This window comes from Manihot esculenta, chromosome 2 (genome assembly GCF_001659605.2).
Source record: "Manihot esculenta cultivar AM560-2 chromosome 2, M.esculenta_v8, whole genome shotgun sequence".
Lineage (NCBI taxonomy): Eukaryota > Viridiplantae > Streptophyta > Magnoliopsida > Malpighiales > Euphorbiaceae > Manihot > Manihot esculenta.
The window spans coordinates 19,474,770-19,480,483 of record NC_035162.2 but is presented as its reverse complement, the minus strand read 5'-3'; the positions used below and the strand labels follow the sequence as shown (position 1 = coordinate 19,480,483).

Here is a 5,714-nt window from a genome sequence, read left to right as displayed (position 1 = left end):
GCTAATTTGGTCGCTATTTCGTTGTTATTTGATCGCCTCAGATAAGAGCATTTGGTCGCTATGTAGAAGTAAATTGGTCGTTAAATTTTGGTAGTTAAATGGTCGCTATTTTGGTCGCTAATTTGGGCGCTATTTCGTTGTTATTTAATCGCCTCAGGGAAGAGCATTTGGTCGTTGTGTGGAAGTAAATTGGTCGTTAAATTTTGGTCGTTAAATGGTCGCTGTTTTGGTCGCTAATTTGGTCGCTATTTAGTCGCTATTTGATCGCATCAGAGAAGCAATTAGTCGCTATTTCATCGCTATTTCGTCGAAAATTAATAGTAAAATTAAAAAAATATTTATTATTTAATTTATTTTTGTAGCTGATTAGTCACTAATAAATGCATTTAAATCTGATTCGTATTATTTTTGAGATTAATTCATAAACTTGCTATAATATCAATATGTACACACACATTCCAATACATAAAACATCAAAGACAATATATACACATAATTTTCATTTCATGATTCTGCAATCTAAAAGTTCAAAACATTACTATAGTTCAATACTAAAAAACTTAAAATATCTCAAAATATATAATGGATCCAAATAGTTTCAAATTCATATCATAAAATATATTATTTAAGTACGTGAGAAATTACTTCTCTTCTACGCATTTGAGCTATCGGCTACTGGAGCAAGTGGAGGGGCTGCAGGGGCTAAGTATGATACAGGGGTTGTTGGAGTAAGTGCTGGGGCTCTAAAGTCAACTGAAGAAGGTGCAGTGGTTATAATGCCTCGACCACGAACAATTTCTGGATCACCTCGGCCTCGGCCTCTACCTGTACCCGTTAAAACACCACGATCAGCATTACGTGCATCTTCTTTACCTTTACCCCTGACCATATCTGCACAAAAATATCCAACAGGAGATTAGTATGTTGTAAAGTAAAAATAATCAACAATAATAAAAAAGATAATTAGAGCAAAAAAGTTTACTATATTAATTATTATAATTATATTAATTAATTATGTAATTATTAAAATATTATAATTATATTAATTAATTAATATATTATTTTTAAAAATTAAATAAATATTTAAAATTTAATATGAATATTTAAAATTATAAAAATTAAATTTATTTTTATTTGACTGTCACTCGTATGTAATCACAAAATAATATTAATGGTCCTAATATTTTAGAGTTATGAAATATAATAAATTTATTATAATAAAAAATATAATATAAAAAATTTAATTATTATATAAAAAATATAATATAAATAAAATTATTAAATTAACATTATATAAAAATAATATATTAATTAATTAATATAATTATAATATGTTAATAATAAAAAATTAAATCATGGCCTCACCTCTTACAAATAAAATAAAAAAATAAATAATAAAAAAAATAAATAATAGCTTAGAGTGGCGCAATGTATTTATTTTTTTAATTATTAATATATTATAATAAAATAATTATATTATATTAATTTAATAATATTTGTGATTAAATAGTATTAGTAATTTTTTAATCACATAATAATATTGTTTTATAACTATACAAATTACTAAAATCAATTATAGATAATTATCATATTTTATAAAAGAGAAATAAATTAATTAACAATATAATTTATCAAAGAGAAATAAATTAATTAATTAATTTAATTGCATGATAAATTAATTAACAGTATAATTTTATTTTATCTAAATATTAATATGTATTTTATATATTAATATTTAATATATTTTATAGAGGCACTGATTAAGTATATCTACTTGAAGATTAGGACCGAAACCACAGTATAGAGGCAGCACCAATTCTGTAATAACAACCTTGAAAATCCATTGACTTTATGCACTTGGCAAAGATATTATTGCAAACATTTCCTGTCAAAGATTATGAAGTATTCCTTTTCTCATTAATTAAGGTTTCCTCATGCAAAAATGACCTAAGTACATAGCCACTTTACTACTTTACTGCTGAATCTGATTTCTCTGCTACCAGAAAATTCCAGCAATCTGAATCAGTAGGAGCTTATCAAAAATGTCCTAAGGGTTGGCAATACTATTGAGAAAAGAACTTCCTTACAGACATGAATGCCCATGCCCAAAGCCTTCAAGTTCATAATTTATTTAACTTCCTTCTTTGGTACTTGACATGCCAAAGTTACAATCTGAACTAAACATAAGCAAATTGCACATAAGATGGTCCTAAGACACCTGACTGCCCATTGCCATCATCAAAAATTGATGTACTTAACTCTCAATCTAACGCAACAGCATAGAAGATAAAAGGGAAATAGTTCAGCTATATAAATCAATCTGAAATTAAGAAGAATGAAAGACCCATTGGCCAAGGATTGTCAGAGTTGGCTGCTAATATCTATGCAAAATTGACTACAGCTTCCTACCTCTCTAGCAACCTGTACAAGGCTGAGAGAAGTAATGACAGAGGTCACAGAGCTAGCTTTCTTGTAAATTCCCTTGTCTTAATTAAATAATACAACTTAATCTATTCATGCTCCACAATCTCTTGTTAATTCTCATCTTTCCAGAACTAATTGCAGAGCTAGCTTTCTTGTGCACTCTGCTCATCCAATAAATTCCAGAACTAATGACAGAGCTAGCTTTCTTGTGCACTCTGCTCATTCCAATAAATACTGAAACTAAAATCCAGATAAATGGATTTACACGAAAAATGACACATGGACCTAATATGGGAAGTCAGTGGCAGATCCTGAAAATTTTGGTCAGTGCAGACAATGCACAAAACACACATAAATATTTGTATAAATAAAAAAAATCACATATGCATATAAATAAAATTATGAATAAATCACTCACTCCACAAAGTGGAGACAGAGAAGTACTTGAGATTTATATAAATAGAAATAATTACATATGCCTAAAAATAAAAACTTAGAATAAATCACTAACTGTAAATGGTGGTGGCAATTTAAATGGCTAAGTGGGGACAATGAGAATTAATTGAGAGGGAGCAAATTTATAAAAGCACAAAACTCTATACAGTAAGGCCAATTTAAAGCAATTAAAGCAAACAACCCAAATAGTAAATGAAAATGCTGATAACTAATAAGTCATAACTCATAGTCAATTGTGAGACTGAGAATCCATCCTTTCACACTTTTATGGGAGAGAGGATAATAACCAAACTTAAAATGCTAAGCATTTAATAATCAAAGCATTCATAGAGGTTAAGCAAACAAAATTAAAACATTAATAATAAAGACACTCACTCGTTCTAAAGGTAAGAAAAATGCAGAAGCACTAGAAGACTTGCTGCCAGCATTCAAGGCCACAGCCCTGCCTTGCCAATCAATCACTGGGGAACCACTTGAACCACCCTTAGTCCCTGATGCAGCCTAAAGGTAAAGATACAAGTCAAAACAATAAATTAAATATTATTGTAACAGTTTTTTTGTAGTGCATTCTGCATAAATTAAATATATAAATAATTAATTAAATATAAATTAAAAAATTACAAATCATAAGAAGTAAGAACATAAATATTATTCAGAGATCAAAAACTTCAAAATTGCTTGTTTGGTGAGCATAAAAGTGCAGACTTCAAGTGCATAATATTACTATAAGAGAGTCTACTAGTGAACAAATACCTTGACAATGCTTAACAACTTATCTTGTAACAAAAATAGGAAAAAAGAAATATAGTTAATTTTGCTGAATGATCAGTTTTTAGCATCACCCCTGCCCCCTTCTTAATTTCCATGCACAATGCAATCTTTTAAGACATCTCCTGCACTTGCCCATGTATGCCTTATCCCTTCTTCTCTCAGCATTTAAACAGTGAATTAAACGCAAGAAACAATATAATTCTTATGCTACTGAACAGTCATCAAAACAAAGATGCTCCACATACTATAACAATGGAGCAGACCCCATCCCAATGACAATTTATTATTAAGCCAAATAAGAAACTGGGCTAAACCCACAACTCTAGGCATACAAGATTTTTATCCCATTTGGAAGGACAAATATACCACAAAATTGCAGTCTGTTATTGGAGTTAAGGACAAGAACTTTGTTGGGTCAAAGAAGTTTAACCTTTTAGGCCACAAATGAAAGGTTTCTATCAGTAGGTTTGACAAATAAGGGCATTATAATAATAAGGTTCATTGTATGAGTGCTCCTTCTTGGATTGGTGCTTTTTGTTAGAGTGAAAGCTAATTAACAAATCCAGGAATTCAACCAGACATTAGGAGAGAGACATTAACAAATGGGGGCCACAGGCTAAGATAATTATGAAGTTCCTTCTTGCTTTTGCTCCATCTCAAATTTTAAATGTGCAAAGCAGTAACACAGTAAAAGCTAGCGAACGACAGTCACACATCTATACTATTCCTATGCATAACCTAAAACATTTCATCGAAAACCCGGTGGGCAGTAACCTCACTTCGTACGAGCAAACGAATGGGGATTTAAAAATGAAAAAACACCCCAAACAATAATTATTAATTTCATTAAAGCAAAAACACCACAAATAGTAATTATTTTAACAATAGAATCAATCTCATTCTCACCAGCAATTATTTCAACAATAGAATCAATCTCATTCTCACCAGAAAATGGAGAGGGATGCAAGACTGTGGAGACTGGAGAGGGACTGAAGGGACAATTGACTAGAGAGAGACTGGTCGTGGACTGAGGACTGAGGAGACCCAGGAGATTGAGAGACCGAGTGAGGCAGAGAGCTGGTAGGAAGTGCTAGAGTGAAAGTGAGCAGTGACTGGCAAACTGCGGCGACTGGCGAGACAAGAGTGACTATGGATGGAGGAAGGACTGAAAGCAAGTGAGGCTGAGCCGCTGAGGGACAAAGGCTCGACGGCCGCCGATGCGACTCACAAGAGAGAAATTTGGAACTGTGAAGGAACGTGACCATGAGAGGACTGAGGATTGACTGAACTCTGAACTGAAGTGAAGTCGTTAGTCGTGGCGTCGAGAGAAGAAAGAAGAGAAGAAGAAATTTTTGGTGGTCGACACAGAAAGAATAAGTTTAACCTAAATAACTTTAACCTAACACTACAAAATCAAAACGCATGGTTTAAAATAATTTAGGAATTAGGGTTAATTTTATTAGGGATTAGGGATTAATTAGGTATTAGATATTAGGGGTGCGCAGAATTCGGTTCAAATCGAAAAAATCGATCGAACCGAATCGATTTGAAAATTTAGTTCGGTTTTTTTATATATTTTGGTTCGGTTCGGTTTTTAATTTTAAAAATTTTAATTATTTCGGTTCGGTTCGGTTTTGATAAAAAAAAACAATAAAACCGAACCGAACTGATTAATGATAATAATATATTTTTTTAATAATATAGAGAAATTAAATCATATGAAAATTAAAATATTTTAATTAAATTTTAAAATACTAAAAATAAAGTGTAAAAAATAAAAAAATTATTAAAAATCAAAACCGATTAAACCGAACCGAATCGAACTGAATCAGACGGGTTCGGTTCGATTCGATTTCTGATCAAAATCGGTTCGGTTCGATTTTTATAAACACTAAAATTTCGATTTTCAGTTTATTCGGTTCAGTTCGGTTTTGAACCGAACCGACCGAATACTCACCCCTAATAGATATTAGGGATTAGAATTAGGAATTAGAATTAGGAATTAGGTTAGATTGTTCCTTAAATTGTTAAAACAACGTCGTTTTAAAATCACTTAATTTAAA

The 5,714-nt window shown here is 31.1% G+C and overlaps 1 long non-coding RNA gene across 1 annotated transcript; it reads right to left on the bottom strand.

The window, feature by feature from the left end:
- Positions 1–473: 473 nt before the first annotated feature.
- Positions 474–5,072, bottom strand: LOC122723139. The gene is made up of 3 exons (XR_006350079.1): positions 4,597–5,072; positions 3,256–3,381; positions 474–891 (listed from the first exon to the last, which is right to left on the bottom strand). It is a non-coding gene; the product is annotated as an uncharacterized LOC122723139 (long non-coding RNA).
- Between the last annotated feature and the right edge of the window lie 642 nt (positions 5,073–5,714).